This window comes from Macaca fascicularis, chromosome 2 (assembly GCF_037993035.2).
Source record: "Macaca fascicularis isolate 582-1 chromosome 2, T2T-MFA8v1.1".
NCBI lineage: Eukaryota > Metazoa > Chordata > Mammalia > Primates > Cercopithecidae > Macaca > Macaca fascicularis.
Genome location: NC_088376.1, coordinates 198819040 through 198840710, shown reverse-complemented (window position 1 = coordinate 198840710; position 21671 = coordinate 198819040). Strand labels below are relative to the sequence as shown.

General features: G+C 34.3%; 1 pseudogene; it reads right to left on the bottom strand.

Moving 5' to 3' along the window:
• Positions 1–1547: 1547 nt before the first annotated feature.
• LOC135969549 (high mobility group protein B1 pseudogene) lies at positions 1548–2148 on the bottom strand (annotated as a pseudogene).
• Positions 2149–21671: the final 19523 nt, after the last annotated feature.

Genomic DNA, 21671 nt, shown 5'->3' with positions numbered 1-21671 from the left:
AACTGCAAAGTAGATAAACATGACTAATGAATAAGTTTGGGTTTTGTTAAAAAAAAATTTCAAATACATTGAGTAATTAATACTGAGATGCAAAATTTGTCTTCTTTTCTCCTATTTGATTTATAAAGGGGCAAAGCATAATATAGGAAAATATACCCTATTTTAAATGCAGTATCTTCATTTCAAAGCTGGCCCAATTAATTAAAAAACTTATAATGGAGAGTCTCAGCCTCCTGAGCAGTCCATATTTAGATAAATGGGAAAAGACAACTACAGCCAGTATTTTCAGTCTTCACTGAGACTAACATCAACTAAATACTTAATATGCAGTCTTGTATTTTGTTAAATATTTATTTATTTATTTGTTTGTTTATTTTTTGAGACAGAGTCTCACTCTGTCTCCCAGGCTGGAGTGAGTGGCGCAATCTAGGCTCACTGCAAGCTCCGCCTCCCGGGTTCACGCCATTCTCCTGCCTACAGGCGCCCGCCACTAGGCCCGGAGACGGGGTTTTACTGTGTTGGCCAAGATGGTCTGGAACTCCTGACCTGGAGATCCGCCTGCCTCGGCTTCCCAAAGTGCTGGGATTACAGGCGTGAGCCCCCGTGCCCGGCTGCAGTCTTGCATTTTAAGCTCACACTTTTGGTGATACAATCTCAGGTCTTCTTTGATATTGGAACTGCAAAATATAGCTGCTATTACATATAAAGATCGGAAGATACTTTTCTATTAGTCCTTTAAGGACAGACTTAAAATGTTTGACTCGAATATCCCCATGCTGTAAATAGATTGGTTACTCTTCAGTTTGTAAATATAAGTGGGCCATGTGAAATTTGTTGTCAACTGATCAAGATGTAATCCATGCATTTAGTTATGGACGTAAACTGCCTCAATTTAACTATTTACCCCCATCATGATAGGTAGAGTATGTAGACGAAAGCTTTTTATCAGCTAACTATATGAAAGGATAAACACTGTAATAATTCACATGCTCCTAAATGGGCAAAAGCAAAAGACTAGCTTCCCCTCAGGAAAAAATAAATAAATAAATAAATAATAATAAAATAAATAAAATAAATAAATCAGACTTATGAAAAGGACAATACTAAAAAACAAAAAATTGTATTTACTTAGTAGCATTCAGAATGTCAGCAAAACAGCTGCATTTTTTTTTTTGCAATCTCCAAGTGGTATTTAGTTAACAGAAAAACAATTATTTCATAGATTCCACATCAAAGACAACTGATGAAAGATGAAAAAACCACCATCTCCATATGTAACTAATTTGTGCTGCACACTAACAAGAAGCTGCTTTGAATTTCCAGCCAATTTACAACCCCCACACTATACTAGGCAAGGTTAGTGGCTATTGAAAATACCACCAGGACAGGGCTATCTAAAGACACATTTGGTAATGTGCTAACTATACATAAAAAGACACTTCACATTTTGAAAACAAAACTTCCACAGCCTTACATTTCAATTTTCTTCTTTAAAGGGAGTGAACTGCGTACAGGGGGATTAGTTGCTTTATAGACAAGAAAAAAAAAAACTGTGCTAGAACCAACTTATCCATCATCATCTTCTTCATCATCTTTCTTCTCCTCATCCTCTTCATCTTCCTCATTTTCCTCTTCTTCCTTCTTTTTCTTGGGTTTTTCAGCCTTGACGACTCCCTTTTTGCTGCATCAGGTTTTCCTTCAGCTCAGTATGCAGGGATATCCTTTTGCATTTTTCCTTCAGCTTCACAGCCTTCTTTGCATAGGGCCGCTTGTCATCTGCAATAGTGTTATTCCTCTTCTCTCCCAGGTTCCTCACAACATCACCAATGGATAGGTCAGGATATTCTCCTTTGATTCTTGGGTGATTCTGGGAACAGAACAAGAAAAAGACTGAAGAAGGCCTCTTGGATGCGGTGGGATCCTTGAGCTTCTTTTTTGTCTTTCCACTAGGATTCTCTTTTATAATGGGCCTTGTCCGCCTTTGCCATGTCTTCGCATTTTTCTTTCCCATCAGTAAACATGGTCTTCCACCTCTCTGAAGTTGATTGAAACATGTGGGTGCTTCCCCTTTTGCTCGTCCCAAGTTTGCACAGAGAATACCTATGGTGACATTTTGTCTCTCAGCTTCTCAGGATCTCTTTGGCCCATGTTTAGTTATTCTCCCTCTATGAGGCACAGAGTGGCAGAGCGCCCATCCAACTCTCACTTGCCCCAGTGTTGTCTCTATGGAGTTCAATGTACTGCAATGGCTGAATCAATGCGAAGTAAAAATGCTATCATGAGTCATAGCATTACAAAGTTTTTTGGGTTTTGCCCTTTTTATTTTGATACAGTGATCTTGATTCTAGAAATATTTGAGAATCATATTTTGGATCTATTGCTTCACCCACGGCATGACTTCTGTCAAACAAGTTGACCTAAATCTGTTTCATGATTTCTCACTTTACCTGCAAACTGAATACTGAATCACCAATAATATCAGAAACTCCTCTCTTTACGAGAGACAATGTAACATTTATGACACCATGAGTGTCATTTACCTAAGGTGTTTTATATTTTCAGATCAACTAAGACAACTGAAGTCTCATCTAATTGTCCCTACTTAGCTCTTAGGTCATTTGACTCAATATTGATGGAATAGTTAATCTGGTATTATGTAAGTTTCCCTAAAATATGTTATTAAAACCAATATAAAGTATGGAATATCAATTTTGATTTTACAGTCTCTACAAGTCTTAAATGCTTCTGTCTTAGGATATTTTGTTAATTAAACATAATTACAAATCTTTTTAAATTATGTCAGGAAAATAAAGTTTCATATCTGCTTAAACACACAAATTAATGTGAAACTTAAATAATTTTATATTAGTTTAATTTTAGTAAAAGCACAAATTAAACCCATATTTATATTATCAACAATGTCAATAATTTTTTGAAATAATATATTAATTTATTATAGCAATTCCTGTTAGGAATAATAGAATATTATTTGTTTTTAACCCATAATATATATGAATCTCCACCAAAAATAACTTACTGACAACCAGCAAATAATCATCACAATAGAGAATAACTATCCTTTAAAGGGTATTTTTTGCATAGTGTGTATAATTTTCACTGTATTTGCACATACTTCACTCACTTTTCTTCCATTCATAACCCTTTAAATAGATAAGACAGATAATAAGAGAATAGAGCAGATAGAGAGTGATTTGGTAACTTTTGTCCAAGGTCATCCAAATAATTAACGACAGAGACAAGTATAGAACAAAAATTACTGAACTAATGTAACATACATGTAAATGGTTAGATGATAGTTATGCAGGAAAACTATGAAAAAGCAAGTAGAGAGCTTTTAACCCCAGTTTATGCAGTGGACGCATTTGATTGTGAATCTCAATAACGAACCAAAAAGCCAAAAACAGACTGTTAAGATCATATTTACCTGTTTAAAACTGGCTGGTTTCTCACCCTTTTTATTGCAGCAGTGGCAAACATTCTCAGGAGATGTAGTTTTTTTGTTTAAGAAATTTTGTAGAAAGTATTATATTAGCAGAAAACACTCATATTCAATGAAAACACTTTGAGAGTCTCACCTGCAGAGTTCAGCAGGATGGAGAACAGGACTATGAACAACTAACCAGAAAAAAAAAAAAAATGTAGTATCTGAAATCTGTGTAATAAAATAGATAAGTTATCTATGTTAAAACACAGCATTTAGACCAATCCAAAAACTGTTCCACAATGCAAGGGGCTATCAGGGTCAGGACAAGTGATCTGCAGGGTCAAGAGATGTGGCCCCATGGAGACGACAGCCGTCTTTTTTTTTTTCTTTTTTTTTTTTTTTTTTGAGACGGAGTCTTGCTCTGTCGCCCAGGCTGGACTGCAGTGGCCGGATCTCAGCTCACTGCAAGCTCCGCCTCCCGGGTTTACGCCATTCTCCTGCCTCAGCCTCCCGAGTAGCTGGGACTACAGGCGCCCGCCACCTCGCCCGGCTAGTTTTTTGTATTTTTAGTAGAGACGGGGTTTCACCATATTAGCCAGGATGGTCTCGATCTCCTGACCTCGTGATCCGCCCGTCTCGGCCTCCCAAAGTGCTGGGATTACAGGCTTGAGCCACCGCGCCCGGCCGACAGCCGTCTTATAAACTATGTTCTGAGGGTCAGGAGATGTGGCCCCATGGAGATCACGGCCATCTTATAAACTACGTTCTGAGTATCTGGAATCCTTAAACCTCCACTCAACGGGCCCTGTTCATTGATCTGCTTTCAGGACTTGTGCCTCTTTCCCAGGATAATCCTCCGGAGGGTAGACCACTAAGGCCCAAAGGATACTCAGAAGAAGTCCTTTTATCTGGAGAGGGGGTGTTGGATAAACTAGGATGTTCACATGTGAATACTTGAGGGCTTTCACCACCTAGAAGGGAGTCAAAGTTATAAAAGGAATCTCCTTGAGTTGTCAGGTTTCAGCATGAAACTGAAAAAACTATGAGAATTTCTATCTTCAGTCTGTCTTCCAGGTCATTATGAAGGTATGTTTTCAAGGTAAAATGCTAGATATAGTGCATTTAATCATTTTTTTACCTTGATTTAAAACTTTTAGATATTTGGACATGAAGTATACAGCCCTCCCTTTATACCATTAACCCAGGCTCCATGAGTATCAGGTATAGCTAATTCTGCAGGCTTGTAGCTATTATACATCTAATTAAAAGTTAATACCAATTTTTCCATTTTGATGAAAGTGCTATTATTAATTCCCTATGCCACTGTCTTATTACAAGATCATGATTATTTCCAACTTGTCCTATGGCACCTGCTTAGACTGAGATCACCCAATCCTCATTTCATCCTCCAACGTCAGGCCTCTTACCTTGCTGGCTAAATGCATTTAATTATAATTAATTAACATAAATTTTGATAATAGCATTCTGTAACTAAAAATAACAGTATGATTCCTTCTTTATTATAGAGTTGTCTTCAAAATATTTAATGTGGCACAAAAAGACATATTTCAAAGTCTCATATTTGCCCATTATCTATGGTTTCTTGACTTCTGTATTTTTGCAAGTATTGCTCCTTTTACCTGGAAACTGTTTCCTATTTTCTCAGCCTGAGTAATGCGGACTCATCCTTCAAGATTCAACTCATGCTTTATCTCCTCTATGAAGTTTTTCTGTGTCCTTTAGACTGAGTTAGGTGCTGTTCTTTGTGCTCCCACCCATGCATATTTCCATCATTGCTTACTGTTGTTACCAATTTTTTTTCTGTCAATTATAGAATATAAGCAATTTAAGATTAGTGGCTATGCTGTTTTACTTTATTTGTGAAATCATTATACAAACATTTGTTCAGATCTGCTCTAATCCATATACTGTGCAAATCACTGGCTATATAGTGAGAAAATACACAGGCCTTGTCATTGAGAATGCAACAGAAAAACATGCTTACAGTCTCTAGGCACTGTGATGTGGGCTTAGATGGAGTTAAGTACAGATTGTCATAACAGCTCAAAAATGTCTACCTATTTTTTCCCCCCAGGGGAGGAGGCGCCCTGCAGAAAGGGGTCTAGGCTGAGACCTGTGTAGGATTAATGTCTGATAGACCCATGCTTGGTACATAACATGCATATAACACACCCTTTGTAATCACTGCATTTACATTAATCCAAGAACACGACAAACCTGCTGTGCTCTGGCGTGGGCAGTAGAAGTTATAAAAGCAAACAGGGTAGAACCATGAGGATGAAAGAAATACTGATGAGAATTAGGACAAAGCCATGCTCCAGCCACTCTAGGCTGAGAAAGCATGATCAGGAGAGCCAAAATAGCTGATTGAGAAAACATATAGAACATTTATCTCAGAATTCTACATATCTATATCATACATATATTATATAATTCACAGCCCATTTTAGTTTAAAGAAGGTAAAGCCTTTAATTTTTTGGTTCATAGGAATGGCAGTTCATCCTTGTCTCTGGAATGGGATGAAAAATGATGCTAGAAAAAAAAATGTAAAAAGACAGTAATTACAATTAATGTAATTAAAATTAATGTAAATGTAATATACACAGATTTAAATAACTGCATAGAACTATTTAAGACTCATTCTATATGATGGGTTCAGGTTTTCTCTACTCTTTATTGATTATGTTTATAATATAATGTCTCAATTTAAAAATCAGCTATTGTTAAGAGGCAGATATTTACTTGTAAAAACTAACATAAGTACGCAGTCAGCATTTTTTAAGAGTAAGAAAATGAGTAAATACAACCTCTTACCGAAAGATGCAAAAAATATGACTATTCCATTTTATATGTGTAACACCTAACATAGTCTCCTTCCTTTCTGAGCAAATTACAATTGGGAAATTTGTAAAATTAGCCTCTGGCACATCCTTGAATAAATATAATTGGATCTGTAACAAATCATACCACGAGAATAAGACTTTGTCTACATGACCACTGCTGATTTTAGTAATGACCATTTCCCAAAGCAATCTTAAAAGTAGTTTTACTAGTGGATCATACCTGAATATAGTAGATTTACAAGTTAGCTTAGACCGTGGTACTTCAGGACATAGAATAGGCTTAAGTCAAATATTTTGTTAATATAATTTACTAAAGACAGTTGGAAAAAAAAAAAAAACAGTTTTCAATCTATTTAGTGAACCTCTCTGAATACATGTGATTGAAGAAATAATCTTACATTTATTTCAAAACATTAAAATTGTTTTTGGTGCTGGAGAGGATGTGGAGAAATAGGAACACTTTTACACTGTTGGTGGGATTGTAAACTAGTTCAACCATTATGGAAAACAGTATGGCGATTCCTCAAGGATCTAGAACTAAATGTACCATATGACCCAGCCATCCCATTACTGGGTATATACCCAAAGGATTATAAATTATGCTGCTATAAAGACACATGCACACGTATGTTTATTGCAGCACTATTCACAATAGCAAAGACTTGGAATCAACCCAAATGTCCATCAGTGACAGATTGGATTAAGAAAATGTGGCACATATACACCATGGAATACTATGCAGCCATCAAAAAGGATGAGTTTGCGTCCTTTGTAGGGACATGGATGCAGCTGGAAACCATCATTCTTAGCAAACTATCACAAGAACAGAAAACCAAACACCGCAGGTGGGAACTGAACAATAAGATCACTTGGACTCAGGAAGGGGAACATCACACACAGGGGCCTATCATGGGGAGGGGGGAGGGGGGAGGGATTGCATTGGGAGTTATACCTGATGTAAATGATGAGTTGATGGGTGCAGCACACCAACATGGCACAAGTATACATATGTAACAAACCTGCACGTTATGCACATGTACCCTACAACTTAAAGTATAATAATAATAAATAATTATTGACAGAAAAAAAATTGTTTTTGGTATTTCGTTAAATATTATTCACATTTAACATAAAGTATCTTTAGTGTATCTGGTCAAATATAAGAGTACATGTATATAAGTTTTGAAAAATATATATTTAATTGTTACATTCTGTTCCCTTTATTGTCAGATATATAACCTGACCCCACCAAAAATCTTAACAATAATAAACTTTGTAACAGAAAACTATGCAGCTTTAGTACATAATAAACTGGACATTTGAATTATACATTTGTATTCTTCAATAAATATACTGCAATTAATAGAGAGAGATGGAACCAGAAACTATAATATAAAAGATTTATAAGACGCATCAAGCAGTCACAAATGTGACTTGCTATGAATCTTAATTTAAACAAATAGATTACAACAAAATTCAACGTCTTTTCAAGGTAAAAACTCAACAAATTAAGTATATTAGAAATATACCTCAATATAATAGAGGACTAATATGACAGACTCACAGCTAACGTTATGCAGAAAAACAATGAAAAATTGAAAGCTTTTCCTCTAAGATCAGGAACAAGACAAGATTGCCCATCTTATGACTTCTATTAAACATAGTTCTGGAAGCACTATCCAGAGCAGTTAGTTAACAAAAAAAGAATAAACTGCATATAAATCATAGAGGATGAAGTTAAATGTTCTCTGTTTGCAGACATGATTATAAATATAGAAAACTCTGAAGAATCCATCTAAAATCTGTTAGAACTGTTAAACAAATTTAGTAGAGTTGCAGGATACAAAATAAAAATACAAAAATTAATTGTTTTTATATACTAACAATGAATTATCCAAAAAATAAACAAAATAATCCCATTCACAATACTTCAAAAAGAATAAATATTTAGGAATAAATTTAACCAAGCAGATAAAAGATCTGTAGACTTACAAGTAGAAGACATTGATAAAAGAAATTGAGGAAAACACAAATAAATAAAAAAATTCCATGTTCATAGATTTCAATAGTTAATATTGTTAAAATATCCATATTATCTAAAATTATCTACTAATTCAATTTAATATCTACAAAAATTCCAATGGCATTTTTCACAGAAATAGAAAGAAGTCTTCAAAGTCTTCCAATTTTAATGAAGTCATGAGTAGCTAATGCGATTTTGAGCAACAACAAACCCGGAGGCACCATACTTTCTAATTTCAAACTATGTTACAAAGCTCTAGTAATCAAAACAGTGTGGTACTGGCATTAAAGTAGACACACAGACCGGTAAGAAAAAAATAGAGAGCCCAGAAATAAACCCATGCATATTCAGTCAACAAATCATTGAAAAGAATGCCAGGAATGAATTATGGGGAAAGGGTAGTGTTGGGAAAACTGGAAATCCACATGGAAAATAATAAAATTATATTATAAAGCATTAATAAAATTATATTGCCCCAAAATTAACTTGACATGGATTAAGTCTTAACTGTAAGACTTGAAACAGAAAACTCCTAGAAGAAAACAGGGAAAGTGTTCCTTGATACTGACTTTGACAATGAATTTTTTGGTATGACACCATAAGTACAAGCAACAAAAGCAAAAATAAACAAGTGGGACTACATTAAACTAAAAGCTTCTTCACAGCAAAAGAAATGATCAACAAAATGAAAAGACAATTTAAAAAATGTGAGAAACTATTTGCAAAAAACATATCTGATAAAGGAATAATATCCCGAATCTATAAGGAGATTGTACAACACAATAGCAAAAAAGATAAAAAAGAAGAAGAAAAAAGCACCTGATTAAAAAATAAAATGGGCACAAACCTTGAATGCACATTTTTCAAAAGAAGACTCACAAATAGCCAAGAGGTATATGTAAAGGTGTTCAATAACACTATTCATCAGGAAAATGTAAATCAAAAGCATAATGAGATATCACCTCAAATGGGTCAGAATGGCTATAAATAAAATGACAAAAGATAACAAGTGTTGGCAAGGGTATGGAGAACAGGAGACCCTTGCACACCATTAGTGGGAACGTAAATTGGTACACCCATTATGGAAAACAGTAGAAAGGTTCCTCAAGAAATTAATATTATAACTACCAGATAATTATTTAATTTCACTTGAGTATACATCCAAAACAAATGACATCAGTATCTCAAAGAGATAGCTGCACCCACATGTGTACTACAGTTTTTTCAAAATATCCAAAATATGCAGTCTATTGACATGTAAATGGATTGAAAAAAAAATGTGGTATGTTTGTATGTGTGTGTGTGTATGTGTGTATACAATGGAATATTATTCAACCATAAAAAGAAAGAAACCTTACCATTTGTTACAGATGGTTGAACTTGGAGGATATCAGGCTAAGTGAAATAAGCCAGATGGGGAAAGACAAATATTGTATAGCCTTCCTTATATGTGTACTCTAAAAATGTCAGACTCACAGAAACAGTAAGTTTTAGAAGCACGGTTGCCAGGGGCAAGGGATGGAGGTGGTGGAATTAGGGAGATGTCAGTAAAAGAATACCCACATTCAGTTACCCACTCATTTACAATGAGTAAATTTTGGGGATCTTATGTACAACATGATGACTCTAGTTAATAATACTGTATTGTTTAGTTGAATTTTCCTAAGAGAATAATGAATGTTAAGTGTCCTCACCATACCATACACACACACACACACACACAATTAATGGTGATAAATGTGTTAATGTGGTAATCGTTATATATTGTATACCTGTATCAAATAATTGTGTAAACAATTTTTGTCAATAATTTTTCTCAATAAAACTGGAAAAAGAGACAAATGAAACAAATACAAATAATCTTTAAAACATTATGAAATTTATTAAATATACTCATGCCTCAATATACATGAGAGATTGGTTCTAGGACCCCATGTGGATACCAAAATGCACAGACGCTCAAGTCTTTTATGTTACATTATGTAGTATTTTAATATAACCTATACATAGCCTCCTGCATAATTTAAGTCATTTCCAGATTACTTATAATATCTAATACAATGTAAATACTACGTAAATAGTGAATTCATTGCTTAGGTAGTAATAATAAAAAAAGAAGTTTGTATATGTTTAGTAAAGAGGCAACTATCATTTAAAAAAATATTTCCAATTCATGGTTGGTTGAATCCACAGATGTGGAACCCATGGATATGGAGGGTCAACTGCAATCAGAAATTTGAATACTAAAACTGATAGTTAATAATAGTCAAGTTTGTTGTTAAATTATTTAGATCTGATAATGATATTGTGAGCACACCATAAAAATAGAACCCTTATATTTCAGAGGTAAACAAGAAATACTGAAAAATTATAGTTTGGGATTAGTTTCAAAATAATATGGAAGGAGGATGTCAGATAGTATTGATTATGAGTTGATAATTTTTGAAGCTCGGTAATGAGTTCACAGAAGCTCCCTGATATATTATGTATAGTTTTATAAGTTTGAAATATTCCCTCACAAAGCAAAAAAAAAAAAAATATGTTGCCATAATACAGATTGATTGTCTCTGAGATAATAACACAGAATTTTAATAAAATTGTTGGTATTCTCATTGTACTCTAATCAAAAGAAAAAAATAAACAATGTTTAACCTGATTTGTTTTTTCACCAAAATAAAAAAAGAAAAGCAAATGGAAATTCAAAATAATAGCTCTAATTTATTTGGTTTCTTTATTGTATTCTGTAATATATACAGTGTGGAAATCAAATTATCTTATTTAATTTTTATAACAACCCTACATTAGATGCTAGTAGCTGAGCTTCAGGGATTGGGAAAACCAGGATTACTCAAATATTTTCAGTTCTAAAGTCAGGAATTTTATCTCATGCCATATTTGACAAGATCTTTTGATTTGAAAGTGCCTATCTTTCAGTGATCATATAATTAAAATATATAAACAATTAAATGAATACTTGCAAAATCAATTGGGAAAATAAAATGTATCTATTTGGATTCATTTAGAAAGTTAAAAACTGTAGGACTTTCAACCAGACAAGGATTTAATATAGAAAATTATGTACTTTCAAAATGATTGGGAATGCTGTAGACACAAAGGTCAAGAGTCTACCACTGAACTATCCATTTCAAGGGCACTCAAGTATAGCTAGTGTTGTGGACTAAATGACGGCCTCTCAAAAATGTCAACATCCTAATACCTGGAACTTGTTAATAAGTTATTTTATATAGTAAAAGGGACTTTGCTAATTTGATTAAGTTAATGTAGATTATCCAGGATTATCAGAATTGATCCAATATTATCACGAGAGTCCTTATAAAAGAAAAGAAGGAACGTCAGAATTAGAACAGATATTGTAGTGATAGGAGATTTTAGTTGTACATTGCAATGAATGGTGGCAATGCAATGTAAAACTAAAAGGAATGTGGGCAGCCTCCTTAGAAGGTAGAAAAGCCAAGGAAATAGATTCTCGCCTAGAGCCTGCAGCATGAATGCAGTACTGCTGATCCATTTTGGACTTCTTACCTATAAAACGATGAGATAACAAATTCATGATTTTTTTTTTTTTTTTTTTTTTTGAGATGGAGTCATGCTCTGTCACCCAGGCTAGAGTGTAGTGCCTCAATCTTGGCTCACTGCAACCTCTGCATCCCAGGTTCAAGCTATTCTCCTGCCTCAGCCTCCCGAGTAGCTGGGATTACAGGCGACTGCCACTGCGCACGACTAACTTTTGTATTTTTAATAGAAACGAGGTTTCACCATCTTGGCCGGGCTGGTCTCAAACTCCTGACCTCATGATCCACTTGCCTCGGCCTGCAAAAGTGCTGGGATTACAGACGTGAGCCACCGCACCTGGCCCATGTTGTTTTTAAGACACTAATTGGAGTGCAAGTTGTCAAAGCAGCAATAAGAAACTAATACAACTGGGATCCCTATGCTGCTTCTACCTGCTCCCACTGCCACCGCCACTGGCAGCCAAAAGCTGATGACTGCCCTGGAATCTTGAGCCTGGCCTCCACAAGAACTTCTCTTTGAATTTTGATACTAGCAGCAATAGCAGCAAGCAGATGAGCTCTTTCTGAATTTGACCATCCAAATAATTCACGTCCAGTACTCTAAATGCAACGGATAGTGGGATCTTAGTTGTAAACTTTCTAATTAGTTTGATACATCAAGATACAGACAATGACAAATGAATGGTTAAACGTGCAAATCAATAAAGGTGAAACACCACATGGCAGAACGAAAGACAAAAACCTTATCATCTCAATAGATGCAAAGAATGCATTTGACAAAATTCAACATCCCTTCATAATAAAAACTTGCAATAATGTAGGTATAAAATGAATATATCTCAACACAATAAAGACCATATATGACAAACCCACTGCTAATATTATGCTAAACAGGGAAATGTTTACACCTTTTCCCCTAAGAACTGGAATGAGACAAGGATGCTCACTTTCATCACTCTTACTCAACATAGTACTGTAAGTATTAGTTAGAGTAATTAGGCAAGAGAAAGAAATAAAGGACATTCAAATTCAAAAAAGAGGAAGTCAAAATGTCTGTGTTTCCAGATGACATAATCTTATATAAAGAAAAACCTAACGACTCCAATGACTACAACAAAAACCCCTCAGAACTTATCAACAAATTCAGTAAAGCTGCATAATACAAAATCAACATATACAAATTAGTAACATTATTATACATCAGTAATGAACTAGCTGAAAGCAATCCCATTTATAATACCTACAAAAAATAAAAATAAATAAAATACAATACGTAGGAATAAATTTAACCAAGGAGGTAAAAATCTCTACAATTAAAATTACAAAACATTGATGAAAGAAATTGAAGGGAACACACAAAATTGAAAAGACATCCCGTATTCATGGTTTGAAGAATTAATGTTGTTCAATTGTCCATACTATTCAAACCAATCTACAGATTAAATGCAATGCATATCCAATTACAAATGTCATTCTTCAAATAAATAAAAAATCTCGAGATCTATATAAAGCCACAAAAGACATTGGACAACCAAGGAAACATCTAACGTACCCCATAAATATACACACCTATCATGTACGCATAATTTTTTTAATACAAAATTAAAATTTTTTAAAATGCTTATTAAAAAAGAAGAAATTCTGAGCAAAAAGAACAAAGCTGAAGGCATCACACTACCTGACTTATGAGATACTATAGTCATAGAAACAAAAACGTCACAGTAGTAGCATAGAAACAGACACCAATAGAACACAGTAGAGAACACCAAAATAATTCCACATATTTACATCCAATTGATTTTTGATAAAATTGCCAAGAAAATATATTGAGGAAAGACAGACTCTTCAATAATTTGTGCTGGTAAAATTGCATATCCATATGTAGCAGAATGAAACTAGACCCCTCTTGTTCACCATATACAAAAATTAAAATGGGCCAGACGCGGTGGCTCACGCCTGTAATCCCAGCACTTTGGGAGGCCGAGACGGGCGGATCACCAGGTCAGGAGATCGAGACCATCCTGGCTAACACGGTGAAACCTCGTCTCTACTAAAAAAAAAAAAAAAAAATTAGCCGGGCGAGGTGGCGGCGCCTGTGGTCCCAGCTCCTCGGGAGGCTGAGGCAGGAGAATGGCGGGAACCCGGGGGCGGAGCTTGCAGGGAGCCAAGATGGCGCCGCTCACTCCAGCCTGGGCCACAGAGCGAGACTGCGTCTCAAAAAAAAAAAAAAAAAAAAAAAAAATGCAGGCCGGGTGCAGTGGCTCACGCCTGTAATCCCAGCACTTTGGGAGGCCGAGGCAGCTGGATCACAAGCTCAAGAAATCTAGAGTATTCTGGCCAACATGGTGAAACCCCGTCTCTACTAAAAATACAAAAATTACCTCGGCCTGGCGGCGGCGCCTGTGGTCCCAGCTCCCCGGGAGGCTGAGGCAGGAGAATGGCGGGAACCCGGGGGGCGGAGCTTGCAGGGAGCCAAGATGGCGCCGCTCACTCCAGCCTGAGCCACAGGGCGAGACTCCGTCTCAAATAAAATAAAATAAAATAAAATAAAATAAAATAAAATAAAATGAATTAAAGGCCAGGCGTGGTTGGTTATACTTATAATCCCTGCAGTTCGGGAGGCCAAGGTGGGTAGATTACTTGAGCTCAGGAGCTCAAGACCAGCCTGGTCAACATGGCAAAACTCCCTCTCTACAAAAAATATAAAAATTAGCTGTGTATGGTGGTGCACACCTGTAGTCACAGCTACTCGTGAGGCTGGGGTGGGAGCATTGCTTGAGCCCAAGAGGTAGAGACTGTAGTGATCCGTGATTGTGCCACTGCACTGCATCCTGGGCAACCAGAATGGACCCTATCTCAAAAAAAAAAAAAAAAAAAAAAAAAAGGTAAGACTTAAATTTAAGACCTCAAACTATGAAACTACTAAGTAAAAATACTGGAGAAACTCTCTGGGACATTGACTTTAGCAAACATTTCTTGTGTAATAGCCCAAAGCACAGGCAACCAAAGCAAAAATGGAGAAATGGGGTTACATCAAGTTAGAAAGCCTCTGCACAACAAAGGAAACAATACAAAAGTGAAGAGATAACCACCAGAATGGGAGAAAATACTTGCAAACTCTCCACCTGGCAAGTGTTTTGCAACCAGAATATATAAGGGAATTCAAACAACTCACTAGGAAAAAATGTAACAATATGATTAAAGAATAGACAAAATATATAAAAAGACATTCCTCAAAAGAACACATACAAATGGCAATCAGGCATATGAAAAGGTGCTAAACATTTTTGATTACGAGAGAAATGCAAATTAAAACTACATTGAGATTGTATATTACCCCAGTTAAAATGGCTTTTATCCAAAAGACAGGCAGTAAGAAATGCTGGCAAGGATGTGAAGAAAAGAACTCTCATACACTGCTGGTGGGAATGTAAATTAGTACAGCCACTGTGGAGAACAGTATGAAGGTTCCTTTAAAAAGTAAAGATAGAACTGTTATATGATCCAGCAATCCTACTGCTAGTAATTTAACCAAAAGAAAAGGAAATCAGTGTATCGAAGAGATCTACACTCCCATGTTTATTGCAGCAGTATTCACAATAGCCAAGATTTGGAAGCAGTTTCAGTGTCCATCAACAGACAAATGGATAAAGAAAATGTCATATATATACACAAAGGAGTACTCCTCATCCACAAAAATGAATTATATCTGCTCATTTGCAACAATATAAAGGACATTATATTACATGGAAAAAGCCAGGCACAGAAAGACAAACTTCACATATTCTCACTCATTTGCAGCAGTTAAAAATTAAAAGAATTGAGCTCATGAAAATGGAGATTAGAATGATGATTACCAGAGACTGTGATGGGTAGTGGTGGTGAGTAGTAGGTAAGAGGCAATAATTAATGGATATAAAAATATAATTAGAAATAATTAATAAGATGTAGTATTTGATAGCACAGAGGATGACTACAGTCAACGATAATTTATAAATTTTAAAATTACTAAAAGAGTAGAATTGGAATATTTGTAGCACAAAGAAATGATAAATGCTTGAGGTGATGGATACCCCATTTACCTTGATGCGATTTTTACACATTGCATGCCTGTATCAAAATATCTCGTGTGGCCTACAAATGTATGCACCTATTATTTTCAAAAAATAAATAAAAATAACACATTTAAAATAATACTAAAATAAGAGTCCATAAAATAGTGCTGGGAAAACTAGATATCCATATGCTGAAGAATGAACCAGACTCACTCTCACTGCACAAAAATCCACTCAAGGTGGATTAAAAATTCAAATGTTAGACCTGTAACTGTAAAAATACTAGAAAAGAAAAGTAGGAGAAATGGTTTGGGACATTTTTCTAAGCAAAGACTTATGAATAAGGTCTCAAAACCACGTGAAACAAACCCAAAACTACACAAATAAGATTATATCAAACTAAAAAGTTCTGCACAGCAAAGAAAAGCATCAACAAAGTAACAACCTGCAAAATGGGAGAAAATATTTGCAAATGATTAATGTGACAAAAGATTAATATCCAGAATACACAAAAAACTTAACTCAATAGCCAAATAACAACCAATCCAATTAAAAATCTGTAATTTATCTGAATAGACATTTCTCAAAACAAGATATATACACAGCAATCAGGTATATGAAAAAAATGCTCAACATCACAACGAAATACTTTTCAGCCATAGAAAAGAATGAAATCCTGTCACTCATGGCAACACGAAAGAGCAGCACATTTTGTTAAATGAAACAAGCCAGGCATAGAAAGAGAAATACTGCATGTTGTCATTCATATGTGGAAGCTCAAAACATTTATCTCATACATGTAGAGAGTAGATTAGCGGTTTACTAGAAGCTGAGAAGGGGAGAGTAAGGGGCAGTTAGCAAGAGGTTGCTACATAGATACAAAATACATCTAGACAGAAGGAATAATTTATAATATAATTTATATTTTTTCACAGCACTTTAAGATCACTGTAGTTAAAAATAATTCATCATATTTTTTCAAATAGCTCTAAGAGAGAATTTTGAATGATTCCAACGTAAAGAAAAGATAACTATTTGAGGTGATGGATATGCTAATTACACTAATTTTAACATTGTATACCTGTATCAAATTATCTGTAACCCATAAATTGTTACACACAATTATGATGTATCAATTAAAATAATTTTAAAATGCTGTTTTCTTTGTTTCCATGGATTTTAAATTTATCAGACCCTTCTGAATATTTTCTTCCATGGTAATGTAAGGGTGTTCTGAATGAAGTATGACATATTCTTTTGCATGAGGCCTTTCGACTACCTTGAACTTGGGAATGGCATCAGGTAAAAATTTACGTTACAAAAATCCAAATATGTGAGTCCATGAAAATGAATCATATATAGTAAAGTTGAATTTTTATATATACACTTTATTGTATATTGTCCAACAGCATATATATATAAACATTTATATTTCACATGATTTTCAAGTGTTTATATATAAAATTATGCATATTATTTGTGGGTGATGTAAAGACTCTAAATTATTATTTTTAATTAATGAAATTTTTTCTCCCTCCAAAAAAGATACAAAAAAGGAAGTGAAAATGGATGTCAAGTACAAAGCAGCTAGATTCAATACACACAATTAGTCTATTTAACCAAATGTTACTTAAAACCTGCACAGTTAACTCTTGTAAATAAAACAGATTTCCTTTCACATTTCTAAAATTTTAAAAACCGCTAAGTAAATATGTTAACATTTAAGCCATTGTTTATAATGTATTCTTGAATCCAGTCTTCAAAAGTCACATATTTTGCTTGCACTTGAAAACATTCTTACTCTTTTTGTGTGGGCATGAAAGTCTGCATAGCTTGAATTATTGTTCCTTTTTTATGCAATGGGCAAATTGAACCTGGCTTTCTAAGTGTGATTTGTACAGCTTTTTGCTCTCTGCTCATAGTCAAATTTTATAACTTACTCTAGTTTACAACCTACTGTGTAAGTTCTAACTTAATGTATTTTCACAGCAAGCTTCAACAAAGGATTTAACATGTACTCTAAATGTTAATACTTGTCTAAACATTTTAGTGGTATCTTACTGTCAGCATGTAAATATTAGTTTATTGACACAATAGTAAATTCATAACAACTTAAATTGCAAGAGATTTCAATGAACATTTTAAAAATTAAAGTGTCTTGGACTTTCTTCAGTTGTGATCCATTTTACAATTTGTACGTTGTTTTCTCAAAATTAAAGAATACTGTTTATGAAATGTGTGTTACAATAGTTAAACGTTATAGTTTAATATTACTTCTGGCTTTTTAGTTTAAAAGAAACAAACAAAAAGGCTGTGAATAAGCATGAAGCAGACATCTTTTAAATAAAAAATAATCTTGTACTACAACAGCTGATCTTACGGTGTTATAAATAAGAATTGTATCTCCAGCATGATTTGAAAGAAATTTCTGCTTAGCTCTACAAACATGTTTAAACAAATATTTGAATATTTCTATATTAGAAGCCATCCTTTGTGCTCTGTGTGTTGGAAATAAGAGAAAAATTGCTAGCATACTATATTACTATGACTGTATTAATTTGGGGTAAGATCACTCCATCAATTACTAAGAATCATTCATTTAATTCTCAGTAGCTAAGCTGGAAGATGAATCACATAGATGACTCAAATACATAAAACTTTTCAGTCAAGCCTGAAACTACTTCTTATATAGTTTACAAAAAATACCCTTCAAACGTTGAGAAAATAAAACAAAAACAACCAAAAAATATCTTTCGAGATAGTTTTTTCTCCTTACATTGTGTTTCTCTACTTAGTCACCCATATTTCATTAATAGGTTTAGTTTAATTATAAAAATATTGTACTCTTAGTAATTAGTAATTTTAAAATAAAATATTATTTAATTTTCTTGCAATGCTAAACATTCAGCAAAGAGTAATAAATAATGTACAGCAAATATATAAATTTAATAAAACTAAGATTTATTTTCATTTCTGAAGTTATTCGGCCCACTGTGATTCCTAGTTATTACAAACAATGCACTCGTAATAAACATTTGCAGGCTGATTCTTGTACACAATATGGAGATTTGGGAGCATGGTATCAAGTCACTGGGGTAATTGACACAACCTCTTGAAGGATTCCTCTGCTGTTATCTATTTTATGCCCACAGTGCTGCTTGTATAGTCTTTTATAACTTAAATTTGATCATGTTCATTTCTAAAAATCACTCCATGGTTAATTTAAGGTTAACATTTTACATTTGCGAATCATACAAAGACAAACTAGTCTGCCAGTATCATACCCTGCCTCTTGCCACATGTTTGCTCACGTCTGTTATATTTTATTATGCACCCTATGCCTGGAAAATGTATTTCTATCCTGCTTGGCTCCTGTGCACCCTTCAACACTTAAGTTGTGTGTTAGTTTTTCTGGGAAGCCTTCCAATTCTCCTCCAGACAGAGTTAGTTGCCCCTGCCCTCTGTGCACAGAAACATCCCATGGGGCTTGAGGTGAGAAAATAGTGTGCCAGAATAAATCTTACTTTTGAGAAAATATTCATATGGGTCAAGGCTGTCTTGGTATTTTCTAGGCTTCTCAGTTCCTCAGAATAGCCCTAGAGGAAAAATTTTTTTCTCAAGGGTAAGTTGTCTCTTGACTGGTTTCAGTGGCTGTGCTTCAATCAGCATTCCTTATAGAAAACATGGGCCAAGCTCTGTAGTCACTGTGGTTGGTGGAAGAGTTGGAATTGAATCTGGAGATAGTCAAGCCAGTGAGTCCCTTCATGAAATGGAAAATGAGACACAAAACAATTATCAATTTTTTTTCATTTTTTAAAATTTTGGTTTCCCTCTGGTCTCTTATGAACTCAGGAGATTTTGGCTTTTGTAGAGCAAGAATATATTTATAGAAATTTTTATATCAACTTTATTTAACCATGTCTCGTTCTTTTTATTTTTACCATCGATTCAAGTTACCATTTGGTGTTCTTTACTTATCCCACTACAGTGTCAGTCCCACCTGACTGTGTTGTGTTATTGTTGTCAAATATATTACATTGCAATATGTAATTGACACAATACAACTACCTATGTGTTGTTTTAAAATAAATTTAGGAAAAAAGAGAAAATATGCAATTGTACTGTTTTTAATATTTACACAGTTGTTTTTACTGGTACTGTTTGTGTGTGAATTTGAGTTTTCCTGAGGCAACTTGGTTTCAGCTTTAAAAATGTTCTTCACTGTTTCCTGTAAAGTAGGACAGCCAGCAATGAATTCTCTCAGCTTTTGTTTATCTTGAAAGGTAACTTTGATAGAGAATTCTTGGTTGACAGTTTTTCCCTCTAGCACTTTAAGTATATTAGTCCACTGCTTTCTTGCCTCTATTGTTTTTGATAAGAAATCATCTTTTATCTTACTGGTGAGTCTTTTCACATGATGAGTTATATTTCTCTTGCTTCTTGCTACTTTCATGTTTGTATTTTTCTTTGGTGTTCCATGTGTTTAATATAATTCATCTAAATGTGGATATATTTTTATTTATCCTATTGGAGACTATTGTGTTTCTTGATTGTATAGGTTAATATATTTCATAAAATTTTAGAAGTTTTCACTCATTCTTTCTTTAGTTTTTTTTTATTCCTATCTCTTTCTCCTCACTTTCTGATATTTGCTACCTATATACTGGTAATATTCATTACCTATATGATGGTGTGATTAATGCTGTTCCACATTTCTATAGAGTCTCTTCATTTATAAATTATTTTTCCCCCTGTCTTTGAATTGCATAATTTCAAGTAATCTACTTCAAGTTCACTTGTTATTTCTTGGACCAGTTTAAATTTATTCTTAAATTCCTTCAGTGAAATTTTTATTTCATTTACTGTACTTTTAAATCCTAGAATCACCATTTGGTTCTTTTCTATAATTTCTATCTCTGTATTAATATTCCCTGTTTGATGAGACACTGTCATTATAGCTTCTTTTACTTCTTTCAGCATAGCTTCCTTTAGTTCTTCAGGCTTTCTAATAATGGCTATTTAACATTTTTAAAAAATTAAATTTTTAAAATTTTTATTCTCTCAGAAGCAGCTTATATTACCTGCTTTGGCTCCATCTTTGTTGTTTATTTCCATGTCTCTTTTTTAGTTGATATTTGGAGTGATATATTATAACAATTCTGTACAATGATTGTTTTTCCCTTTCTCTGAGGCTGCTTTTGTTATTGTTTGCTGGTTTATTTGTTTAATGCCTTAGTTGCACTATGTAAGTGAAGTCCGCTTCCCCTGCAATGTGAAGCCTCTGACATTATTACTCAGATGATGCAGTCTTAAGCATGCACACAGTCACCCTAGGATAGCAGTGGTTTTGCCACAGCTTTCTTTGATTGCTTCTTTCTGTCTATCTCCATTGCACTGTCTGCCTGTCTGCCTCTGTTTGTATCACCCTCAACTGTTAGGATTCATGAATTGCTAGTTGATTGCTCTGTCATTTTAAATAATGCTTGCGGAAATAAAATACTTCACAGTCTAATCCAGTGAAATATGAGCAGGAGTAATTTTGACCTACTCTTGGGAGTTAGTTTTGATCTCAGAAGAGCTCTTCTTGGCTGCCCTTTTTCATGGTTTTCTTTGATAAACTAGTTGATTTATGATTTAGCTGGTTGCTCTCCTAGAACTAGCAGCCTTCTCTGTTTTGTTTACTCCCACCCCCAAATCTCTATTGTTTTCTGGAATGTCCTTAGGCTTGAAGCTCCTCTCCTTCTGTTTCA